This window comes from Trachemys scripta, chromosome 2 (assembly GCF_013100865.1).
Source record: "Trachemys scripta elegans isolate TJP31775 chromosome 2, CAS_Tse_1.0, whole genome shotgun sequence".
NCBI lineage: Eukaryota > Metazoa > Chordata > Testudines > Emydidae > Trachemys > Trachemys scripta.
Window position 1 is genome coordinate 74,093,918 of NC_048299.1, and position 27,156 is coordinate 74,121,073.

General features: G+C 42.9%; 1 protein-coding gene across 2 annotated transcripts in view; it reads right to left on the reverse strand.

Annotated features, from left to right (window-relative positions):
• Positions 1-2,473, reverse strand: part of SNRK (SNF related kinase) — a 92,582-nt gene extending 90,109 nt beyond the window's left edge. For both annotated transcript variants that reach the window (XM_034760865.1, XM_034760864.1), the window contains exon 1: positions 2,196-2,473. The gene's annotated coding sequence lies outside the window, so the exon portion shown is untranslated. The remainder of the gene's footprint in view (positions 1-2,195) is intronic.
• Between the last annotated feature and the right edge of the window lie 24,683 nt (positions 2,474-27,156).

Sequence of the window (27,156 nt, forward strand, 5' to 3'; positions counted from 1 at the left end):
CAGTCCCAGTAGTTGACAATTGGAGCACATTACGTAAAACAAAAATTCAGCTGATTTCAACAATATTTCAGTAGTAATCAATTCCTTGGTGGCACACTTCTTGCAAGACGCGCTTAACCCTTTTATAATCTATAAATCAGTCTCAACACACATCTTTAAATTCCACTTTACTAAGATTCTTATTTTCTTCCTCCCCCTAAACAGGAAAAAAAGTGCCTCTGGAGGTCTAAAAGCATTCCCCATAAAAATGTTCAAAAACAAAAATGTAGCAACCTATACAACTAAGTAGCAGGTACACCACAGAGAGATGGCATAAACAAATCTCTACTCACATCATTTGGATGCAATTTATTCACACTAGTAGATGGCTATAAGTCTTAGATCACACTTCTATTGTTTCAGGAACTGCTCTGGTACCACTGAGGAAGTCACTTGAGTTCCAACAGGATGCACAGAGTGGGAGGACGAATGTAAAATTGCCCAGTAATGAGCAAACATTTTTATACTCCAATTTAAACCTTTCTCCCTTCGGCAACCTTTGTGTGTGTGCAGAAAGCACCCTTACACAGATGCTCTAGTTATAAATATGTACCAGTAAAAAAAATCCAATTGGAGATAAGTCAGGTTTGTCTCCAACATCCCTCAGGTCACTACAGAATTTTTCCCTTTATGTGAAGGGATAAACAACACTTTCCTATTCACTTCCTCCACACCATTCATGATTTTATAGACCTCTATCATATCCCCTCCCCTTAGGCAATGTCTACACTAGCACTTATGTCAGCAAAACTTTTGTTGCTCAGTGGTGTGAAAAAAACAACCCCCTGAGCCTCATAAATTTTGCCGGCATAAGTGCTCGTGTGCACAGTGCTACATCAGAAGAAGACACTCTTCTGCAGACACAGCTACCGCCGCTTGTTGAGCTGGTTTTATTATGTCGACGGGAGAGCTCTCTCCTGTCGTCATAACACAACTGCATGAGTGATCTTACAGCTGTGCTTGTAATTGTGGACATAGCCTTAGTCATCTCTTTTCTAAGCTGAACAGTCCCAGTCTTTTTAATCTCTCCTCATACAAAAACTGTTCCATACCCATAATAGTTTTTGTACAAGAGAAGGGCAACATTTTCTAATTCTAATACATCTTTTTGAGATGGGACAATCAGAATTGCACACAATGTTCAAGATACCATGGATTTTACCATAGTTACCCTAGGACTTCATGAATAACTGAAATCAATAAAATAGATTTAAAAAGACACATTTCATGGATGGATGTAGTTAGTGGGGTGGCTTCTAGGTGTCAGAACCTAGCCACTAAGATCCATAAAAGCCATTCTCCAGGACAGGGCTACTTGCCAAATTAATTTCTATAGTAACCTGGAAACAGCAGTTCAATGAAATAATATTATTGGCATGACTATACACCTGTTGACAAAGGATAAGAGACACCTACAGTTTGTCTGTCTATCAGAGGTACTCCCTCTAAGCAAAGAAAGAATGCCAGCTCATGCTCTGAACAAACCTGTTGGCTATGCCTCTGGTTTGAAAGAGTAAGAGGCAGTATCATCCCCCAAAAATGTGGCTAGGGTTATGGTTTACGGATTTCTCTAGCTAGAAAGATTTCACCCTTTTAAGACAAAACATAGAACAGGCAAACCGCGATAGGTGTCCCTGCCCTCCACAGGTTGCGAGGGGTGAGGATGAACTCCACCTCACTTCCTTCCCTTAGAGCCTGCTTTGCCCGTGTTTGGATTTTGATAGTACCACAAATGACACACGCGCGGGAGAAAAGGGGAGGGTCGCCGTGTCACACACACGCGTGCGCGGGGGGGGGGGCTCACCGTGTCACACACACACGCGCGCGGCGGGACGGGGGAGTCGTCGTGTCACACACCCGCCTGCCCAGGCACTTCCAGCCCCGCACCAACCCTCACCCGGCCGGCCTAAGCCGGGAGAAGGAGACACCAGATGTGGCTCCCGCAGCCCCGGCAGCACCGACCTTCAGGCGCAGGGAACTGCCCCGCCACTGGGCCCCGCAGCCTCCCCGGGGCGAGGCCGCCATTGCCCGGCCGGGAGGGAGCCAGGGCCCCGGCGGGCAGGCCGGACCCGGGGAACGGTCTCCTACTTTTCCGCCAGCCCAGCCGGGCCGGGAGCCCCGGGACACCGACCCCCCGCGCCGCGCCAGTAACGTACCCCCGCAGCAGCGGCTCCTCCGGACGCCACCCCCCACATGGGCAGCGGCGTCTGCCCCTGTCACCGGCCGCTACCCCGCTGGGAGCTGGAGGCGCCCCCGGGAGAAGCGGGGCCCAGGCGGGGCAGCGAAACAGCGGCGGGAGCAGCTCGACCTGTGCCCGCGTCCTGCTCTGCGTGTCCCGCGCCCGGCGTCGCCCGCCTGCTCCGTCCCCGGCTCCTGCCGCTGCGGCGACTCCGAGCGCGACGCACTGACAACAACGGCCGGCGGCTCCCGAGACCTGGGGGCGGGGCCAGGGAGGGGCAACCGGCACAGAGAAAGGGTCGCCGCTGCGCATGCGCCGGCGGGAGGGGCCACCGTCTTGCCGTCACGCCCTGGTTAAGGGGGCGTCGCGGGTCGGGGAGGGACAGGGCCGGGGGGAGCTTGAGGGTGGGGAAAGGGTCGGCTAGGGCCGGGCCGGGCTTGCGGGGGTGAGTCTGAAGGTAGGGGAAGATTTGGAGGGTGGGGTGGGTTTGAAGGGGAGGGATTGGGGTGGGGGTGGGTTGGAGGAGGAGGGTTTGGAGGTAGGGGTGGGTTTGAAGGGGAGGGATTGGGGTGGGGGTGGGTTGCAGGAGGAGGGTTTGGAGATAGGGGTAGGTTGGAAGGGGCGGGATTGGGGTGGGGGTGGGTTGGAGGAGGAGGGTTTGGAGGTAGGGGTGGGTTGGAAGGGGCGGGATTGAGGTGGGGCTGGGTTGGAGGATGAGGGTTTGGAGAGAGGGATGGATTTGGGGTAGGGGGAGAGCTTGACAGGGGAGGGTTTGTGAGGCGAGAAGGTGAGTGTAAGGGTTTGGGGAAATGGGTGAGAAGAACTAGGTGGGGGATGAGCATGTGACAAGGATGGGTGAGGGACAGTAGGAGGTGAGGGCAGCAGCCAAATGGATCCAGCTCATGGGTTTTCATGAGTCAGTGTTTCTTTCGTGGAAGCTGCCATCTTGGGTTCTGGAATCTGATCTTTCAAAATATTAAGCACCTAGCCATGGAGATTGTGAAAAAATCCTTGAAACTATGACTGGAGCATAAAGTGATGCAGCACTGACTACCTGAAGCAATGGCTCTTTGATATGTGAGCTGCCATTATTCATCTCAGTGGGATATTAAATCTGAATTCTAATTAAAATTATTTAAATGCCAACGTTGTTAAATATTTCAATGCTGATCAAATCACACAAGAAGGTAGTAAAAAAATATTTCTATGAGGGTAACACTCAAAAGTACCCATCAGAATTAGGGCTGCATTATGTTGGGCTCTGAATAAACGTAGAAAAGAGAAAGGAAAAGGGGAATCTCACTTTGGCATCTCAAATGGATTGAGCTTGGTTTGTAGAAGAGGTTGGCAGAGTGCAGTTTGACTCCCTGCATGAGGGGCTGCATGAGATGACTGATGGATGAGAGAATTCGGCTGAAGTTGGGGGTGGGTGAGTGAGAAGATGAGGTTGAGGGTGGATGAAAGAATGTGAGGAGAAGGCATGACGGGTGTTTGAGAGAGAAATAATGGCGCATCTAATATCATAGAGGAGAATAGAAACAAAGAGATTTTTTTACTGGACCTTCCAAAGGCCCGATCCTTCTTCCACTGAAAACAGAAACAGAATTCTCCTTGATATCATTGGGAACAGTCAGGCTCCTAGATGCTCAGGAGAGTGACAAAAACACATTTAAACTATTAGAAATTATAAGACTTTTCATCAAAAAGCAACAAAGGAAAACTTTATAACCCTAAGAGAAAGCAGAGATAGTGGCAGATTGGATAACACCCAGCCTCTCAATTAGAAATGGCCAGTCAGGACAAATGGTGAGATAGGATAAAACCCCAACTACAGTGAAGACCACTTCCAGGCAGAAGCATGTATCTCTGACGGAGACTCTGGCTTCCTGTCTTTTTTATGTTTTGACAAAACTGATATAGCATGTCATGCTAATAAAATACTATAGATTTATGGATTTTTCTTTTTTAAGTCCAGAAGGCACCATTATGATCAGCTGATCTGACCTGGATAGTACAGGCCACTGAATTTCATCCAAAAGTTCCTGCATTGAGCCCAATAATGTGTGGTTAAACTAGCTTTCTGAAAGAGTTATTAAACTGAAATTCTGTAAGTGTGGAGGATGACAAAAAGGACTCTGTTTTTATTGTAATATAAACATAATTACAGGACACAAAAAATAAATATTCCAGATTCATCATAAACCAGGCTTTGGTTATAGTAATCTTAATGTATCATACATTCCAGTCACTTATCCTCAACAGAATTGGGAATTTGTCCCTTTACATCAGCATTTATTACAGATAATAGGCCCAATTCTCTGCTGTTTAGGGTGACCAGATAGCAAGTATGAGAAATTGAGGGACACTTTTTAATCGGGTGTGGGGGGGGGTATAGTTGCATATATAAGACAAAGCCTCTAATATCAGGACGGTCCCAATAATATCAGAACATCTGGTCATCCTACTGTTGTTACACAGCTGTTAGGCAGCAGGGGGACAGGAAGCGTTGGGAGGAAAGGGGAGAAGCAAGGATGCGGCGCGCTGGGGGGGGAGGAGGCAAGGAGGCGGGAGCTTGGCTGCCGGTGGGTACGGAGCACCTGCTAATTTTTCCCTGTGGGTGCTCCACACCCCCTGGCAGCCAAGCTCCTCGCTCCCTGGTATAGGGTTTTGAGGCACCTTCATGCCACGCCCTCTTACTTGGTGTAAAAGAGTTGGAATCGGTAAGGTTTTCACCTTTAGCTTCTATTCTCAGCTTTGCCACTGATGCAGTGTGTGCAAGTGTAAACCTTCTGCCAAGTCTTGTCAGTAGCAGCAAGGCCAGGTTCAAATATCTGGGAGTTCTTAAAACTAGAAAAACAAAACTGTCTTGAACCCCCACCCAGAAACTTGGAAAAACTAAATACCCCTCCCGAGCGCCCCTAATAGGCAATACTTCCCCACGCACAAGTACTGTATAATACAAAGAAAACTTTTATTCAGGGAGGAGGGAATGCAGCATTAATTTGGAAAAACACAGCAACAATGACCGAGTATGCAAATAATAAGTAAAACACCCAACCATACAATAGCTTTGAAAATGTCACAAGAACTACTAATTCTTAGCATGTCAGGCTTTAATGGCATAGCAGGAACTGCAGCAAATATCCAAAGGAATCATAGAGTGCCTTTTTTTGGATGTATACCGAAAGTCTGCAAGACACAGAAGATATGAAGTAACACACTGGGAGTGGAAATTGGATGGCTCAGGAAATTGGCCACCTTTCACCTCAAAGTTACTAGTCTGCATTCGGGCTGGGTAACCACAAAAAGTCATTAATCTCTGACAGCCATTCAGTGATATATGTGAAATGAGCCTGTAGTCTCGGTCCAGTTGCTAGCTGACAGGAGTTCATGTTACCAACACCAGCATAAGATAGTACAAATTGGCATCTTGGTTGGTAGCCTCAGCAAATGGGATGCATAAAGAATGAACAATACTCTCACCCCAAAAATATGATGTCATTATCCCTTTGGGCTGAGGCATTGCAGCATATGGTCTTCTAAGGGAAGATAGCAAAACAGTGTCACAGGCATGACTTAAAGCATTTGACGTGATAAACTAATGAAACATGTTTCAGAGTAGCAGCCGTGTTAGTCTGTATCCGCAAAAAGAACAGGAGTACTTGTGGCACCTTAGAGACTAACAAATTTATTAGAGCATAAGCTTTCGTGGACTACAGCCCAATTCTTCGGATGCATAACAATGCATAATGAAACATGGTAAAGTTAGGGATGGTTCTGTAGTTGGTAATTTGCATTTCATTGCAAATATGATCTAGGGCTGGGCCTCAATTGTTTAAGAAGGATTCCCAGTAACTCTCCTGGGAAGTCAGACTAAGTAAAAGTGTGGAGCCTAGTTCTGGAAATGGAATTTCCCCAACACTGATATATTGCCATGAGTGATTCTGGAGTACTGTCTTTCTTTTTCCGGTCTTGGAAAGTTTGAAAAGGCTTCTGAGGGAGACAGCACATTGCTATTCAGTTATTCCTAATGTGTTCCTCAATATTTCCCATCTAGTTCTCCATGGCTAGAAGGAAGATTAACAAAGCATAGACTCTGAAGGAAGGAGGCAATATAACATTAGTAGAGGAAACGAAGGTGAATCCTCAGGATTCTGAGGAGCAAATGCAAGAGCCATTAAAAATAAACTATAACAATTAAAAAGAGCTATAACAAAACAAAGATTATTTATATTTATTTAGTACAATAATAGTTTGACTAAACTAAACTGCAGGAAGTCATCAATAGTATGTTGGTTGCTCCAGCACAAACAATAGCAATTAATTTTTGTAAATCAGGCTTACGTCAATGTCTTTCCTATAAGCAGGAAAGAAAGAAAATTAGAATTCTGATCATATGACAAATCACTTACCCCCAATGTGTGTTACTGAGGCATAAGTGCTACTGGCTAAGATATGACCTATATACACTACAGTGGCACTTTGTAAATGAAGTATGATCAACATATCCTATTAAGGCAAATATTTAAAATCTTTTACAATATTATTAGTGTTATTTATTTTTAGGTAAAAGGAGACACATGTATTAGTTAATGAAGTGGCCTCAGGACATTGTCCAACACGCACGGTTGCTTTAACAGCATCAGTTCTTTTTATGGACCTGTCAGAAACTTTAAGTAGATACAGTGCACTGTAGAAAATGACAAGATTGAGCATGAAGATGTGTGGCTGAATCCCTGTAATTCACGTCTCAACAAACAACATAATATCATTGATTTAAAAAGGAGCAGTTTCTTAGAAAGAAAGCTTGTTATGCTGGAACTGAGTCTTTGAGTGTAATTATAGTCATGCAGCAACAGTAATCACGTCTTACACAGGAAAAAGTGTTTCATGATATAGCTGATATTTACCATAAAGGGACAGCATCAGGTAATTTACAGGCTTAACTGTTAGGTTTTGAAATATAAAAAGAGGGAGCTTAGAAAACTTAATACAAACCAAAAAATTTGCTTTGTTTTATATTTAATCATTTTTAAAAAAAGCTAAACATTCCCTTACAGTGTTGGAAATTTAAACAAAAGAGCTAGTCATGAGACTAGCTAGTGCTAGTGCATGAGAACCAGAAAGTGAAAGTGAAATTGTTTCATTCTCCAAACTAAATGAAATGCTGAAAGCAAGTCAACATACTCAGTTTCAATAATTTAAGGAGGCATTAGTTGCACTCTGTAAAAGGGTAGCAGAGCTCCTGCTGTGGCCTGTGTTCCCTAGAAGCCCTGGAGGAATTAGATCCACCTCCACCCACCTCACACCCAAGCTGGGCTCTGTCTTAATTTAGCCCATTAGTTAGTTTCATTTCTTTCATTCTGTCTCTTTCTGTGAGGTGCCTTTAGGTATGTGGGATATTAGAAGAATGCAGTTGGCCTACTCGGCAAGAGTCTCATTTACAAAGTTGCCAGTAGATATACACATTTTTTCAATTCAGGCTGAAAAGGAAAAAAATCAATTTTCTTGAAATGACAGCAGTGACTATGACCTTGACATTCTGAATAGGCATTCAGTAAAGTGAAAAAGAAAAAAGGAAAGAACTGCAGGAAAGAAATATACTTTTTTTAAAAAGCAATGCAACTGCAGGGACTTCTAATTTATAAAATCCGACACACAGTGTAGCAGATGAAAATTCAAGCAACACAAAATAATTAACCTTATACAATACTTTCTTATTTGAACAACTAAAAGAAAACTACAATTTTTTTTATCTTTCAAAGAATTTTTCACTCTTTAAAGCAACTTGTATATATTCTTTAACATCCACATTCTACAAAGTGAAATAATATTGAAAGCTACAAATTTTCTCTTTTAAATCTCCAGGCAAGGCATCTTTAATTCAAAATAAAAGGCAAAGCCAAAAGTAATTAATTAAACACAGAACTTTAAATTCCATTTCTACTTTAAAACAGTAACAACTTCTTGTCCAATCACTGGCAACTAGCATTTGTTGTCCATTTACAGCTATGATATAAAAAAAGAAACAGGATGTTTTGATTCGTAACTGGGCTATTCATTTATTTTAACGGGTTGTCAAGCTTGAAGATAAATTTGTGGATTTCTTTGTTTTTCTGCATGACTGTTCTATATCTGAAATGCATGCATCACTGAAGTCTCAAAAGTGATGTTGACACTACTTTGACGTCATACTGAGCCCTATAAGCTCTTTCCCCCACAGCTACACAACTGTGAATCAAAAAGAAAAAATTTCTTTGAGGGCTAAAATTGGGCAAGTTGTAGCATGAGGCAATTCCTCTTCCTTTGATCCAGAGAAAGTCCATGACTAGTTTTAGCCAGCAAAATCTGAGTGCTTCATTCACCATTCTGTTACATCAGTTTTAAGCCAGTATAAGAGTGGAAAAATCAGGCCCTCTATTTTTAGCCTTTTATATATATATATAAAAAAAATCAAGGCAGGAAATATATATATATATATTATTAATGACCATCTGTGTAGCCGTATTTGCCCCATAGGCAAATGACAGTATTCATTTTAGAAATGTTTTACAATAATTTGTTTTTTAAACTTGGCTGTATTGCTTTTGATGGTGAAATTTTACTAGAAGATCTATCTTCTATCTTCAGGGTCAACGTTTGTTCTCACATCAGTAAAAACCCATTAATTTAAGTAAAAATCAGACTTTGGCAGACTATTTCAGCCTCTTCTTGTCCACTTCCCCTACAATACACCATAACATGCACAATGTGTTATGCTGTAAATGAACAAAATCTAAGGACTTACTTTACATGATTTAACAGCATAATATATCTTGATGTAACATCAAAGATGCATTCCCTTGTAATAACCCATGCAATATTTGTAAAACTGTAGTAGATTGTCAGAAATATATTTAACATCTCAATTACAATTCACTAATATTCAAGCGCTTCAAAAAGAATTTTACACTCTTATCTGCAAGAAATAAAATACTCTACTTGAGAAATAAGAAGCACATTCTTTATATGTTGCTTTAACTAAAAAAGGGTGGGGATATTTCATAACCAATCACTCATGCAAAAAGTTTCCATACAGAGTCATGCCTGATGATTTTACAGATAGTTGTATATATTACTTCCCTGAAACAAATCTTACAAGGAGACAAGAGAAAAGATATTTAAAGGAAGTCTTTCTAAATGTTAATATCCTGTATGATGTTTCACATCATCTTATTTTCCCCATCAAATCTGTAAACTATAATTGGAGCTTAACCTGGAAAAGATTTCTTGAAGTCCTAATTCTCCCAACATTTGTTTTAAATTGCTTGTTGCAAACTCTTACTTTTAACTGCTTGTTTGAAGTGTGCTGTATCATACAGTTTGCTTACATCATCCGTCTCAAGAAAACACAAGCACGAACATGTAATAAAACTGTTATGGTACTTGTTTGTGCTCTTTGCTTACTAGCTGACGAGGCAAGCAATTATACTGATCTAGCTATTAAATGCATTTATTACTTGTGTTTGATTTAGTGCCACATCTGTTTCTAAGCAGGAACCATCTCAGAACAAGGTGTGGGAGTTTATGAGCAATAGTTCTCCAACTTCTCACTTCTATGACACCTTTGTAAATAAGAGCTTCTCTCCTAGACCACCTCCTCTCCTAACATCCCAAACTCCAACTGCTTGATTCTCAAAATATTTCATACTGTGAACTGCCAAGAGGGACTCTAAGGACCACTGATCGCACTCAGACAGCTGTTTGAAAACTACTGAGGACAAGTTGTATTTACCCTCTTCCTGGCCAGCAAGATATTTTCTTCCCCTTTGCACCCTATAGATGCATCAGGCACAATTAGATTGTCTACACTCTCCTAAACAAGCCCAAAGAGGACATGGATTTGAGCTGGCCAGCTACAGAAAGCAGAGCATATTACACCTTGCCAGAGTGTGGTGCAATTGACACACTCCCCCTGGGTATCAGGGGGCTCCAGGACAAATGGTGTGATTTCCGCTGCTTCCAATGTGGTCTGTACCTAAGTGGCAGAATTGTGCCCTACAATCTTTTTTTAGAGTTATTTAAGGTGCCACCTTTTTTGGATAAACTACTGATCAGCCTTTTATCCCTCTCAGTAGTTTCAGAAAGGATTTATGGACACTAATCTATCCAGCCTGCTTCCCTTGTAGGTTCTCTCAGAAATCTAAGGCTCTCCACATTTAATCCTACCAACCACACTTTTCAGTTGAATCACATACCTTCTAGCAATGATGTTCAGAGCTCAATTGACTAGCTGTCAGCTGTCCAAGCTTAAACATGCTTGGGAGTGCATCTCTTGTTTCCTAGGGAACTCCTCCTGTGTCCCCTTTGTATGTTCCAAGACACCCAGGAGATATTTCATTACAGTTACTGTTCATGTTTTTGTGCACCCCAAAGTAATCAGCACATCAAAAGTACATTTGCATTTCTTAGTCTTACAAATTTCTAAAGCAGTAAAATGAATTACTGAACATAGAAAGCTGGTTGTTTTTCTTTCTGTAACATTCAAGAGCCTTCCTCTGTAGGCCAGAAACCTCCTTAACCATACCTAAGCTAATCCATCTACATTTCCAATATGGGCGACAGACCCCTACTACCTGCTCCCACACTTATCCTGTTGACCTGCAGACCACCATTCAACCACCACATACAAGCTACAAGCAGCCTTTCTCCTGACCACCTGCCCATTATAGGCCAGAGATACCAACATCTTGTATTTTACTCTCCACAGACCCAAATCCATCACAACCCACACTCCTAATATGGTACAGCAATCACAATCGCTCACTTCTTATGTTCCATAGAAAGCCTGGAGACAGAGCCTTTCCCATCCACTGTGAGACAGAGAACTCAACCTACCCCATCCATCCTTCTGTGTATACACACTAGACCTGTTTGAAAAATGGGTTTTGTTTTCTGCAGAAAATTTTGACCTCAAAAAACAAAAAATGTGGGGGTTTGGCCAAAAAATTTTTTGTTTTTTTAACTAAAACTCAAAATATTCTGCAGAAAACAGACACTTTTTAAGAAAAATTATGTTGTAATGGAAACATTTTGATCAGCCCAAATACATAGTATTCACATGTCTGATGAGGCTCTGAGATCCCACCCCACAGACATAAACTTGATGTGCATCTTCATGTTGTCAATTTTACACTTATTGGCAGGGCCGGCTCCAGGCACCAGCCGAGCAAGCTGGTGCTTGGGGTCGCAGATCGTTCGAGGCAGCATTCCGCCCAATTCTAGGGCAGCACGGCCACTTTGTTTGTTTGTTTGTTGTGCCGCTCCGGCTGCCCTGTAGGGGGCGGTGGCGCGGAGGACGGGAGCGCCCTGCAGCAAGCCCGGTAGGGCAGTCCGCGTCCTTCCCTCCCAGACAACCAGAGCGGCGCCGAGCCTCCTGGCAGGCGGCGCACCAGTTGGGGCCGCGTGGTAGTGCCCCGCTGAAGCCCTGGCCACCCCCCTTCTCTCTCTCTCCCTTCCGCTCCCTCCCCCTCGCTAGCCGGGGCACGTCTGCAGTGCAGGGAGCCCCCCTGCACCCTGGCTCCAGCCGCGTCGTTTTTTGTTGTTTTTTTTTTGCTTGGGGGGGCCAAAAAGCCAGAGCCAGCCCTGCTTAGTGGTCACAGATGTAGGTACTACATTCACCAAGACAGACTGAGGCTTTACTGATTCCACCTGAAGAAGAGATGGGAGCCAGGACATGTGTACAATGTATTTCCTAGTCATTTGCAATCTAGGACATGAAAAGTTTCTGAAGTTGTTGTAATACTTATGATATACTGCATCTGCATTAGATGGATAGTGATGGACAGAGATACTTGGTCAGAGACATGGTTTTGTTTGTAAAAAACTTCTCTCCTTAGGCTGACGCAGAAGTGTTCATTGTCACTTCCATTTCGTGTAATGAAACATAAGACCATAAGAACGGCCATATTGGATCAGAACAAAGGTCCATCTAGCCCAGTATCCTGTCTTCCGACAGTGGCCAATGTCAGGTGCTCCAGAGGGAATGAACAGAACATGCAATCATCAAGTGATCCATCCCCTGTCGCCCATCCCAGCTCCTGGCAAACAGGCTAGGGACACCATCCCTGCCCATCCTGGCTAATAGATATTGATGGACCTATCCTTCATGAATTTATCTAGTTCTTTTTTGAACCCTGTTATAGTCTTGGCCTTCACAACATCCTCTGGCAAGGAGTTCCACAGGTTGACTGTATGTTGTGTGAAGAAATACTTCCTTTTGTTTGTTTTAAACCTGCTGCCTATTAATTTCATTTGGCGACCCCTAGTTCTTGTGTTATGAGAAGGAGTAACACTTCCTTATTTATTTTCTCCACACCCATCATGATTTTGTAGACCTCTAGGCTCTATCCTATCCCCTCTTAGTCATTTCTTTTCCAAGGTGAAAAGTCCGAGCCTTATTATTCTCTCCTTATATGGAAACTGTTCCCTATCCATAATCATTTTTGTTGCCCTTTTCTGACCCTTTTCCAATTCCAATATATCTTTTTTGAGAAGGAATGACCACAGTATTCAAGATGTGGGCGTACCATGGATTTATATAGAGGCAATATGATATTTTCTGTCTTATTATCTATCCCTTTCTTTATGATTTCCAGCGTTGTTAGCTTTTTTGACTGCTGCTGCATATTGAGTGGATGTTTTCCGAGAACTATCCACAATGACTCCAAGATCTCTTTCTTGAGTGATAACAGCTAATTTAGACCCCATCATTTTATACATATAGTTGGGATTATCCTTTCCAATGTGCATTACTTTGCATTTATCAACATTTAATTTCATCTTCCACTATGTTGCCCAGTCATCCAGTTTTGTGAGATCCCTTTGTAACTCTTCACAGTCTGCTTTGGACTTAACTATCTTGAGTAGTTTTGTATCATCTGCAAATTTTGCCACCTCACTGTTTACCCCTTTTTCCAGATCTTTTATTAATATGGTGAACATACAGGCTTTTCCTCCACTGATTTTGTTCCTCATTCTTATCATCCATATTTAATGTATCTCTACTCTCTATTTTGTAACCATTTAAAATCACATTTAGCCTTTTAAAGATCTAAGTTTATAGAGGCAAATAACTTCAACTGATTACAGTTTACAAGTCAATGATTTCACAAAGTCTTTCAATTTTATTTGTGCTGACAGTGAACATCATTATTTTTCTATGTCAGCTTTAATATTAGATAAAACATTTGTGCCTGAAGTTAATTAAAGCACAAAACATGCATTTAAGTAATGCTAAAAGTTGTAACACCATTCTGAAAAGAGAAGGAAATTCTAAGTTAAGGATCAGAGGGGTAGCCGTGTTAGTCTGAATCTGTAAAAAGCAACAGAGGGTCCTGTGGCACCTTTGAGACTAACAGAAGTATTGGGAGCATAAGCTTTCGTGGGTAAGAACCTCACTTCTTCAGATGCAAGTCAGATGCATCTGAAGAAGTGAGGTTCTTACCCACGAAAGCTTATGCTCCCAATACTTCTGTTAGTCTCAAAGGTGCCACAGGACCCTCTGTTGCTAAGTTAAGGATGACGCTCTGTCCTTAGCTCACCCTGTTGTAACTTGGTATTGCAGCATATAATATTTCTTAATACCCACTGTTTAGAGACTCATGCAACATCTAGACATAACAGAGTGAACTAAGGATATAGGTCATTATTTTCAAACTTGGATGGCCTAAAGTTAGGCTACTAAATAGAAGATTTAGGAGTCTAAAGATGAATTTAGGAGGCTAACATCGGGCACTCAGGTTTTAAAATTGGGCCATAATTCCATGGCCATTGCAGATTAAAATAAAACTCTTAATTTCATTTTAACTGTTTCAGATGTACCCAGCATGTCTGATACATGCGGAAGCCCTGAGAGTGTACTACACCAGACACCGCATTTGAAGTGCAAATATTCCAACAAAAGCTTCAATGGATGCCAGCAGGAAAGGAGTTTTTAAAGAAAAGAAATTCTCCTCTTTTCTCTCCAGGGGAAAATTGCTTCCTGACAGCTCTGTTTTGATCTTTGCTGTAGTTCACCTCCACTGACAGACTTCGGGCTATTACAGTGTATGAGGTAAACAGACAATTGTAAAAAGTAATATTTAATATCTATACTTCATTCTTCTATAGCACCTTTTGTCTAAGGATCTTGTAACTCTTTACAGACATAAATGAATTATTTTTCATAAACTCCAGTGTCCATGCTATTGTTAGAGGTGTATTAAATATTTATTATCTGCAACCTACAATGCCACTGATCATGGGGTACTGTTGAGTCTCCTGTGGACAGCAGCAAGAGCAAAGGGGGTTGCTCTCCAGGTTTTTCCACTCTTTCCTTGCTGAGCATTCTCAGCGGCGGTGCTGGATGCTATCATGTGGATTTCCATCTTGCCTCCCCTCTTATTCAGTTAGTACACCGGGCTGTTAGGAGGATTTGCAGGAGTAAGTTGCAGCAGTGTTTCTAGTCTGTTGGTAACAACCAGCTCTACATTGCTAGATCACATGACAAGGCCAGTGCTGTTGAACACCTAGCTGAATGTCTGAGGGAGAATGAGGCCTGGACGAGAATTAGGTGGCTGAAGCTCAGCCAGATAAGAGAGAGGTGATGCTAGCAGTTTAGGGGTGGCAACCAGAAGATATGGCAAAAATTATATCTTCCTCTTAATACTGAGGATGGGTGCCTGCCATTTGTTGGTTTGCAATCTCGGGGTTATTATTGAATTCCTACCTGCCATTACACAAAAAGCAGCAATTTCTAGGAAGTCCTTTTCTCATCTTTTGCTAGCCAGATGTCAGGGACTGCAGGTCTTAAACCTGGGTCTACAGGACTTGTAGGAGCTAGTAAGCACCAACCTGCCACCCAGCAACCTGCCAACATTTGCTAGGACAGAAGCTGAAACCTGATAGAGGACTCCAGTCCTGGAACCTGATTGGCAGGATGCTAGGGATCCTGATTGGTCCACAGCTCCTATTTAAACTCAGCACAGAACCAGCCCTATTGTCCATGTAAACTGTCATGACTAGTATGTGGGTGGTCTGACCTAGTGATCAAACAGGAGTTGGGCTGGGTCAGATACCAGGAGTTCAGCATTCCTAACCCCCCACACCATGGTAGGATTTCCTCTGGTTCATGACTGATGCATTCAGATTTGCTGGTGATTCCAAGAATGTGATCTACATCACCTGCCACCTGAAGGTCACGGCAGCCACCCAAGTGTCAGATCCCTTGACCAAAGCCTGCTCCTTCAGCCAAGCTGGCAATGCCTGGATGCCAGTGAAGGGCCCGCCCTCCAGGCCATCTGCAGCTGCTGTGAGAGCGGGAACTCTGCAGTGCCTGCAAGGTTCAACCCCAGGCGCCAGCCTCCAGAGCAGGGCTGGCAGAGGGGCACAGCTGCAGAAGCCCATGTGGCTGCCAGGCCCCTCTTCATCTTGGATCCACCCTTCTCTGGACTGTGTGCCCTGTGCTTCCTGATACTGCTCCCCTGGCTTGATTTCCTGGTATCCTGACCCGGCCTGATTCTGGTTACTGATCAGTGGTTCTGCTCTCAAGTTTGTCTTCTGCCGCTTATCTCCTGGTAACCTGAACCTGCCTGCCTCCTGATGCTCGACTCTCGGTTTGCCCTCTGGCCTGTCTTGGATGCTGACCTCCCAGTATCTGACCCAGCCTGACTCCTGCTTTGACCACTAGGTCAGACCAGTGGAGCTGGAACAATTTTTATAGTGGGGTGCTGAAGGCAGAAGCCATGTATTTGGTGTCTGTTATTACTACTTCAAGCCAGCACCCCTCGTTCCAGCACCTATGGTTCAGACCACTCATGTCTTGGTGGTGAAACGAGGAGATTGTGACAGTTTCTTTTGGATGCAGACCCTTGTAACTGTAATACATGCATTTTGTCACTTTGAGATTAGATTACTGTAATGTGCTCTATATTGGGTTATACTTTAAGTCATGCCACAAACTGTAGCTAGTGCAAAATGCAGTAGCTCTCTCACCATGAGCACATGACAGCCATGTTACAGGATCTATTATTGGTTTCCAGATGGTATTGGTTATGATAAGTAAAGTTTTAAATGGTTGGAACCTGCCTACCTCTCTTCTCATGCAGTACCTTAGCATGGAGGTGCCTGGTCTGGAGCCTTCTTGTTACAAAATTGGCAGGACATTTTCTGTGAGGAGTTCTCAACTTTGCAATTTGCCTGCCTTTTCGTCTAAATAGTACAAATCTGTCGATCTCCAGGCATGCTACCAGACTCATCTGTCTGGGGCTCTGAAGGAGGATGGGTGTTGAACCAGAAGCAGACCCCAGACCCTTTCTGTTTGGAAAGATGTAATGAGGCTCTCCCATCTCAATTACATATACATTTTAAAACCTTAAGCTGTTAAAATATTTTCTTTTAGTACGTGAAGAAGGTAAAACTACTCCCAGGCCAAAAATCCTTTCACCAACTTGGTGAGGGGTTAAAAGCCTGATCAACGGAAAATTTGACCCCTAGGAAAGATGGCCTGCTACTTCCATGCACCAAACTGACTGTTACCCCTTTAACTTATTACATTCCTTGTTGATATCTAGGTTTTGCTTAAACACACACTACTATTAGGTCTCATGAAAAAATTTCCCTCCAACTGTTCCTTGATGCATAATTGGATTTGGACTAAGTGACGTTTTTAATGAAAAATGTCCACTTTCCATTGGATCATTTTTTGTTGGTGAGAGAGACAAACTTTTGAGCTTACAAAGAGTTCTTCTTCTTGTCACCCACCTTGTCTCTCTAATATCCTGGGACCAATATGGCTACAACAACTCTGCTTTCAACTGAAAATTTTAAGTAGTTGTCAAAAACTTTCCAGACAACTTTTTAGAATTTTCACCTGGAAATTTTCCATTATTCAACAAAATGTCAAAATTTTCCACAGAAAATTTCAGGGAAAACATTTCTGTTTTCATTGAAGTTTTCCATGGGGAACTTTCCCCTGCCCCATTTTCTGACTAGTTCTAAATACTACCTAACTTGACAAAGTAAAAATCTATTTAATTTATTCCTTGCTCAAATAAAATAACTCTCATGTATTTATTATGATTTTATAGCACAAATATTATAACCTTGGCACGTTACAAAATTTAAAAATATTCAGTACAACATTTTGACCATTAATTTATTACTTGAACTGCTACACAAATACCACAATTCACATCCCTCCACCCTGTTAACCAGCCCATCAACCCACCTTCTTGTGGTGTTTCCAAGTGTCCAGTTTTCAACTGGAACGCCTGGTCAAAAAGCAACCCTGGCGGCTCCGATCAGCACCGCCGACCGGGCCATTAAAAGTCCCATCAGCGGTGCTGCAGGGCTAAGGCAGGCTAGTCCCTACCTGTCGTGGCACCATGCTGTGCCCCGAAAGCAGCCAGCAGCAGGTCTGGCTTCTAGGCGGGGGGGGCCATGGGGCTCCACGCGTTGCTCCCGCCCCGAGCACCAGCTCCAGTGGCCGGGAACCGCAGGCAATGGGAGCTGGGGGGCGAGAGCAGTGCATGGAGCCTCCTGGCCCCACCCTGCCTAGGAGCCAGACCTGCTGGCACTTCCAGGACGCGGTGCCAGGATAGGTAGAGAGCCTGCCTTAGCGCCGCTGCCCAAGAGCCTCCCAAAGTAAGCCTGTGCCCCAACCCCAAGCCCCAACCCCTTGCCCTGAGCCCCCCCAAACCTGGAGCCCCCTCCTGCACCCCAAACCCCTCATCCCCAGAGCCTGCACCCCCAGCCCAGAGTCCGTACTCTCTCCTGCACCCCAACCCCCTGCCTCAACCCACAGCCCCATCCTGCACTCTGAATCCCTTGGCCCCACCCCCCAGCCTGGAGCCCCCGCCTGCACCTCAAACCCCTCATTCCCAGCCCCACCCCAGAGCCCACATCCCCAGCCAGAGCATGTACCCCTTCCTGCACCCCAAACCCCTGCCTCAACCCGCAGCCCCCTCCCACATTCCGAATCCTTTGGCACCAACCCCAGCCTAGAGCTCCCTCCTGAACCCCAAACCCCTCATCCCCAGCCCCACCCCAGAGCCTGCACCCGTAGCCATAACCCTCACCTCATCCTGCACCACAACTCCCTGCACCCTGAATCCCTCATTTCTGGCCCCACCCCAGAGCCTGCACTCCCAGTTAGAGCCCCCACTCCCTCCCGCACCCCAACCCCCTCCCCCAGGTCAGTGAAAGTGAGTGGGGGGGTGAGTGAGCCACCGAGGGAGGGGGAATGTAGTAGGTGGGAGCGAGGCCTCAGGGAAGGGGTGGGGCAGGGGCGGGGCCTCAGGAAAGGGGCCAGGCTAGGATGTTCAGTTTTGTGTGATTAGAAAGTTGGCAATCCTACCTTCTTGCCAGATGTCCACCAGAAAACGTGGGCTTTGCTATTTGCTCAGAGTTCACAAACTGGGCTCTGGTCAATCCAGGGAGAAGCAAGTTTCAAAGTCAAGGGTTTTTCCACAGATATGTTCTTACCAGGAGCCTCTTCCCATTTAACTGAGAGGAGGCCAGACCAGGGACTTCTGGTGCTCACAACTGTGGGGAAAATGAGGTTTCCTAATGTCATAACTATAAAGGGAAGGGTAACAGCTGTCCTGTGTACAGTACTATAAAATCCCTCCTGGTCAGAGACTCCAAAATCCTTTTCCCTGTAAAGGGTTAAGAAGCTCAGGTAACCTGGCTGGCATCTGACCTAAAGGACCAATAAGGGGACAAGATACTTTCAAATCTTGGGGGGGGGGGGGGGCTTTTGTTTGTGTTCTTTGTTTGGGAGTGTGTTCGTTCTCGGGACTGAGAGGGACCAGACATCAATCCAGGTTCTCCACATCTTTCTAAACAAGTCTCTCNGGGGGGGGGGGGGAAGGCTTTTGTTTGTGTTCTTTGTTTGGTTGTGTGTTCGTTCTCGGGACTGAGAGGGACCAGACATCAATCCAGGTTCTCCACATCTTTCTAAACAAGTCTCTCCTATTTCAAACTTGTAAGTAAATAGTCAGGCAAGGCGTGTTAGTTTTCCTTTGTTTTCTCAACTTGTAAATGTACCTTTTACTAGAGTGTTTATCTTTGTTTGCTGTACTTTGAACCTAAGACTAGAGGGGAGTCCTCTGAGCTCTTTAAGTTTGATTACCCTGTAAGGTTAATTTCCATACTGATACTACAGAGATGATTTTTACCTTTTTCTTTAATTAAAAACCTTCTTTTTAAGAACCTGATTGATTTTTCCTTGTTTAAGATCCAAGGGGTTTGGATCTTGATTCACCCGGAGTTGGTGGGAGGAAGGAGGGGAATGGTTAATTTCTCCTTGTTTTAGATCCAAGGGGATTGGATCTGTGTTCACCAGGAGTTGGTGGGAGGAAGGAGGGGGGATGGTTAATTTCTCCTTGTTTTAAGATCCAAGGGGTTTGGATCTGTATTCACCAGGGAATTGGTGAAGGTCTCTCAAGGCTATCCAGGGAAGGAAATTAGCCTTGGGATGGTGGCAGCGGACCAGAGCTAAGCTGGTAGTTAAGCTTAGAAGTTTTCATGCAGGCCCCTACATTTGTACCCTAAAGTTCAAAGTGGGGATACAGCCTTGACACCTAAGTAACTAGTTCCCAAGCCATTTAGGGCTTTATGTAGTGAAGCCAATGCTTATTTAAGGTACCTATCAACTGAGCACCTCACAATCTTTATTGCATTTATCTTCACATCACCATTGTGAGGGAGGAAAGTACTGTTATTCCCGTTTTACAGATGGGGAAGTGGGACATAGAGACCAAGTAACTTGCTGATAGTTACAAGGACATAGGCAGCAGAGTAGCAAATTGAGCACCCAGCTCTCGTAAATGCTAAGCTATCACCCTAACCAGGGGACCACCAACCTTAAAGCCTTCCCCCTGAAAACCCATTCACAACGCAGAATATGGACTAATAGTGTAACGTACATGCTCTTTGTGTGATGCACTACTTAGAAAATGAGCAGCCCAAAGCTAACCTAAAACTATGTCCCCTAATTCAGGTCTGCCTAGCTGTCTCAAACAGATCATCAAGTTTAATTTTATAACCTTCAGCTAATTTAAATACTTCAGTCATTTCACCTCCTAGTTTTCTTCTCTGAAGACTAAATCTCAGTTCTGTTGGTCTCTTGTCATATATAAATCTTTCCATTACATTCATGTTACTGGAGTGGTCTGTACAGTACTTTATTCAATTTTATCTTTTTTTAAAATATTGTGACCAAAACTGGTCACGTTTACATCCTATTAGCTTTCTTTACTGCTGCTGTACCTGGACACAAAATTAAGTGTTAGATCTATCAATACCTTGACTATTTTCATCTACCATAGTAACAAATTTAGTGCCATTTAAACTGTTCTTTAGCTCAGGCAATACTTCTACTCAAGTACATCATATTACACATGCCTAAGAGTTTTTATTCTTGGGGGGAGAGGGGGTTGTTTTGTTTTGGCTTTTTTTTTTTTTTTTAAACTGATCAGTTCCTGACTTTACCTTATTTCTGCTGTGCTGTTATAGGTGGTTTGAAAGAAGTTATAAAACATGATGTCTATTTCAGTAAAACTAACCTTACATTCATTAGACTTTCAACAAAACAAAACAAAAAAAGGGTAATAGCAAAATTAAACAACAGGAGGGTCAAATACTATTAAATCCCTCCAAGTTGCAAAGGCCTTATATTGGCAATGAATGGTAAATAGCTTTAAGGTAAATTTTCCCATTTAATCTTAAATATGCACTGTTTTTTCACAGATCCTTCAAGAAGTAGCAATTATGTTGATTATACATTGTAAAAACAAATTTGCTATCAGTTTGTTTTGGTAAATGGGTTCCCCCGCCCACAGCCAGTTTATTTCAGGTACAACATTTAATGGACCAAAGAAAAGTTTTCAAATGGCAATAAAGGTGTATTTTAAGTATTTCATTGTGCAACCAGAATGCCTATGAGTTTATATTTTGTAATAATTATTCCTGAACACTTACTTTTAAAAAATTGTCCTTATTAATCAGTAGCTGCAAATAATTTCCATAATACAATTTTGGAATTGGCTTCAGTATGTAGCATTTTCAATTTAGAGAAAATATTTCACCAGTGCTAAGTCCTAAGTGCTAATTTGTGTATTTTGATTTTATTTCCCAAGTTAAGGTGTTTTTCCTTCTTTTGATTCAGGAAGAAGTATTGAATAGAGGGGTGTGTCTTGACATTTTTATTGGTTTAAATTGTATGTGAACACCAACCTACAAATGAACACTGAAGTCAATGGCGATTTTGCCTGAATAAGGACTTCAGGATTTGGCCCAGACAAATTAGGCTTGAAATAATTTCTCTCTCTCTCCCTAGAATCTTGGTGCCAGGAACAGAGCTAATCATCTCCTTTGGGGGAAACACCATTTTATAAAAAAGGAATGTAATCACACAGGAAGAAGCTATGATATGTCTTGGGATTAGTGAATGCCTCTTTAATTGAGGTTTAGTAAAAGGCAGCAGTTCTGGCATTATTTTTATTCACCTAGTGGAAAATTATTGGAGCATATTTCATATAATTAGGATCAAGGATGAATTTGGCATCATGTACAGCAAATACCCCTGAACACTAATCTGGTTTAGTTGGCATGATTGCCAATGCTTGTCTTGTGGGGAGTATAATGGCAACAATTACCCTGGCGAGACAGAACAGAAATAGGAGGTAGCAAAACTGTGTTGTCTTGTATCCAAATACAGAGCGACTAGTGACCTCATGCAATGATACAGCACAACTGTCTCAAACTAATTAATTATGTTTAGCTTTCCTGGGAGTTGGGTCTTTCCCTGATGAGCATTGAACATTACTTTCTTTTTCCCCCACCACACTTGAAACCCCACATTTCTTCTGCTATCTAAGAAGGACTGAAAAGACTACACTTGGAGACTGTCAACTGAGCTATTTAAGCAGTGTGAGGCTAAGGGTGCGATCCATAAAGGTACTTAGATGCCTAAGTCCATGTTTTAGACACCACTGTGATCCACAAAACTCCTGCTTGGCTGCCACCTGATCTGGCAGATGCCTCAACTCACTTAGTGCCTAAATTTTTTTCCTCTGGGCATGTATGCTGCAGCCTCACACTAGGCACCTATCTCCTGCCTGAGCATGTGCACTGCTGCTTTATGATAGGTGTCCAGATGCCTCTCTCCTGCCTAAGCCCCAGAGCTATTCACAAACCAGGAAAGAGGGGCATTCGGCCACCTACATCGCATGCAAGGGCCCAATCTAGTAGTCATGCTCAGAGGGTGCCTACTGAATCAGGCCCTCAGGCAAGTTCACACAAAACAGCCAGGGGGCAATGGGGAGACCTTCCCTATAATCTTTAGCCTATTGGATCAAGTATTTACACAGGATGTGGGAGACCTCCAATTTAAGGCAGGAGAAGGGATTCGATCTGGGATCTCTCAGGCCACAGCATTCACTGGGCTACAGAGTCATTCTAACTCATTCATTGGCCCAATTAACATTTAAGTAGTCCATTGTTTAATCACAGTGGAACAACTTCAGTAGGGGAGATTGCAGGAGTCCCACATTAGAGTATTCATAGCCTTGGGGTTAGAGCATGCTCTTTAATGGTGGCATACCTAGTTCAAATCCCGTCTCCCGCTCAGGAGGAGAGGGACTTTACCTGGGGTGTCCCACATGTAGGCTAAAGGTTATAAGGGTGCTTCTCTCCATGCCCCAGCTGTTTTGTTTCAAGTCCTGCATGCAGTTTAGCCAGTCTATCTTCTCCCAGTTTATGGAGCACATGCAGAGCTAGGCACCTCTCTGAAGCCTGGACTTAGGTGTCTCTCTCTGAGAGAGGGGCAGGGCTTAGGATGCCTTCCTCTTAGGTGGCTCCCTGCCTTGTGTGCTGGCTTTGGTGGATCTCTTAGGTGTCTGTCTCTCCCGGTTCATTGTGTAGGAGGCTAGGCACCTAACTTGACTTTGTTTTGTTTCTGTGATTTTCGAGGCACCTAAAAGTTAGGCATCAAAACGCTCAGCATTGCAACACCCAAAACTCTTTGTGGATTCCACCCAAAGTTTAGTCAGTTTGAGGGGCTGCTGTTGAGTGGCGTTCCTTCCCTTTTCAATGCTGACCAGTGCACTGCCTCAGCAGCACTTGCAGCAGCTGTTGGCCTGGGGAATCAGACTGAGACCAAGACCAAGATTTGGGCAGTGAACAGTCTAGGAGATAAATGCTAGTGCTCTAGTCTAGGAGATACATTTCCTTGTTTTAAAGCAGGTATAAATTATATGTATACGTGCCAGGCTAGAGTGTTTTTTGTTTGTTTGCTGCTAAAGAAAGTTGCAACCTTTTGAACAACTAATCAAAGCTTTCTGTTTCCTTTACCCATTCATTCTGGAATATGGTAATAGAAATATGCTAATGAGATATATAGGTTCGGTACAGTGAAGATTCAGTCATGCTTGGTTTCCTAAGTCATTAGTAAATAATTGCAAAATAACGTCTTATATTGTTTCCTTAGACACAAGCAATAATTTGGGAAGAAAGGATTTAGGCCAAAAATTTCAAAAGTGGACACTAATTTTTGGGGCCCAAATTCAAACATTCAAGTAGGTGCTGAACATCTGCAATTCCAGTTAAAGTCAATGGGAGCTGCATGTACTCAGCACATTGGAAAATGATGTCTTAGGCTGGGCACTCAAAAACAATGGCTACTCTTGAAAAACGTCAGCCCTTATGAACACAAATTATATAATTTTAGCTGAAAGCCTGGATCAAAGTTCCTGTTCATTTTTTTAATGTTGGTTAAAAATTTTTAACCTGATGCAAACCAAAGAAAATCAAAGAGATGCAGCTAGATTCACAAGATAATATTGATAAAGTACATAAATGAACTCAGAAGTAGAATATGCCTATTGATTGGATAATATACTACCTTTGGATTTAATATATATATACATACACCTCTGTTGCCACATATGCTGAGTTCTGATTATACATAATATATATCCCATAATATTCATTTCCCCACCTGCCTTTTACAACGTGGCTAAGCAGATGATGTACATTAGCCTGCACCCATTCAAGCTAATGTGCTCGAACAGGCAACTGTTTTTCTTGGCAACATTCCAAAAATGATATTGGCTAGTGGTTGTTTATCATGTGTATGAACAGCAGCTTCTTGCAACTCAGCCTGGAGATCATTCCTTTAACTCTAACATCACCCATCCCTTATAACAATACTGTAAGATTTTACAGTAATGGTCAAATTTGTTACAGTACATGATAGTATTATTCATGCCTTTTTTATTGTGACTGTTGAACAGAGTAATCTATTGTGTTCCAATAGCAATCTAAACTCTGAGGTAACACTACTACACTCTAGAATCTGATTTTCTAATCTTGGCTCAGGTATATTTGACAGTTTGACTACACATGAAAATTAATCTGGAATATGGCAGGCAGATTAAATATCTCTGATTAACTCCATGTATGGATGCTTATTTTGGAATAAGAGTGCCCTTATTCTGAATTAGCTTAATCTGTAAACTAATTTGGAACAAGGCACTCATTGCAGAATAAGAGAGTCCACACATGGAATTAATAGCTATTCCAGACTAACTCCCCATGTAGACCAGTCATTCGTGTAATGTATGGATTATAAAAACTTCCCCCAACCTCCATTAACAACTTTAATATTATAAGGAACTTCAGGTAAAAGTTCCTGGTAAATCCTGCTCTCATTTACAACCAGGCAATTCCATTATTGTGTACAAGTGCGTGGGAGCACAGGATTTGGCCCTCCATCACCAAGAAAACTGATCAGAGCTGCTTACTGATCAGGTGGAATCTGAGTCCCACTGCTTACTTCTCTCTTCCTATAAATGCATCTGTTAGGAAGGATAAAATCTGTTCATCTAAATCAACACTGACCTGAACACTCACTCACAACTTGAACCAAACTGAATTATTTCTAAGATTCATAAGAGTTTCCTGATGGAAATAGAAGAGCCCAAATACAGTGAAAGAGGATGTTCTCATGGTACTTCCAGCTTAGTTTCCAGACCCAAAAGTATAAGAACATAAAAACAGCCATAGTGGGTCAGACCAAAAGGTCCATCTAGCCCAGTATCCAGTCTTCCAACAGTGCCAACGCTAGGTGCCCCAGAGGGAATGAACAGAACAGATAATCATTAAGTGATCCATCCCCTGTTGCCCATTCCCAGCTTCTGGCAAGCAGAGGTTAGGGACACTATCCCTGTCTATCCTGGCTAACAGCCATTAATGGACCTATCTTCCATGAACTTACCTAGTTCTTTTTTAAAATAGGTAAGTGTCTGAATTTTTTTTCAGCTTATCTGAACTGAATCTGTTGGACCTTTTGAAGTTCTCCTGGCACTACATCTACAGCTTGGGCTTGAATTTACACCCCTTGGAACCAATGGGAGATTTACTTTTGCCTTAATGGGAAATGTTTGATTATTGAAATATGGTCTCCACTAAAATGCATGTGTAGATTACATCAAAATATGTGGAAAGCTCTAAAAAAGGTAAGAGCAAGAACAGTTCTTAGAAATGGGTTAGTTGTAGTCAAACAGCAAACCTCAGCAAGGACGTGTTCAGTGATAAACAATTATCTTTCATTGAATCTTGTGCCTAGTCAACACTCCATTTATTGACTGTGCAGCTGTTACTGGGATTGCCAAAGCATACACCTATTAAAAAGTAGTATCAATATACTGTGCAATGATAATGATAGAGGTGGCCAAGGAGTATTGTTTTGTGCACCCATGATTTGCAAGATGTGGCTTGCCCTCATTGACTATGTCTCCTGCAGGCTATGCTGGAATCAGAGCAGGAGAATTTATGCAGGCCTGAACTGAAGTGTTTGCAATAAACACACTTTCCATTTGAATTAATGCACAAGATTAACAAAGCTCTAAAATTACCTGTGATCATGTGTGAGATCCTTGTCTGTTTCCAGTACCAGACTTCAACATTTTTGTCACTAATAAGGAGTGAATCTGTCAATTAATTACCATATTTCAATTAATTGTAATTGTGACTTACCTTTCCCTAAAGAAATTATTGTGCAGTATAAACAGCAGTACCACAGAACTAGATCTGTTACTTCCTTAGGGTTTTGTTGACAGTGTGTTTGCTACCAAACAGATGTCCCACTTTTCTTCAGGTAATGGACAGAAGCACCTAATGGGTAATTCAAGACAGACATCTCTACTCCAGCATCTCATTGACTGACACTCAGCTTTGTTCTTATCTTGTCAAATTAGCTCAGTGTGATATTGATGGTTTTGTTACCTGATAGTCTCAATGGAGATAGAAAGAACATTCATGTTTTCAAGTGGCTGTGTATATTCAGTGCGATGGCAACTAACAGGGGATAACTTTAAAAGGCTTCCTATTATAGTGTGCAGTCACCAACACATCACCCCCTCATGGAAGGACACAGCATCATAAGAACTCTTCCTCTCTAGCACCGCCTCATGTCCTGGTTCCACATTGGTCTGCCAACTCCATGGCCTAACTTTCCAGCTAGATCAGCTCTCAGTCCAGACCTCTTCCAGGATTAGTGGAAGACAAATTAAATCTCAACTCAAAATAGCCATTTGGGTGTCAAAGTCCCTAATATAAGCCCTAATCCTTCACAGAAATCCAAGGTCAATGTTACCAAGGTTAAGAACCTGACTTGGCCAGGTAACTTGGGTTAGGCTGTGCTATCTTGTCCTGTCTTGGCTTCACCCAGAAATGGAGCTCGTAGTAAAAGGAAACAGACCTTTTTAGCTCACCTGTTGGGCTCTGATTGGCCTCTGCCTGCTCTTGGCCCTTATAGGTGCCAGAGGACCAACTCTCTCTAGTTCTGCGTTCAGCTGATCTTGGGAGGCCTCTCTAGGCAACCCCTGGAGGTCTGAATTCACTGCTTTTCCCTT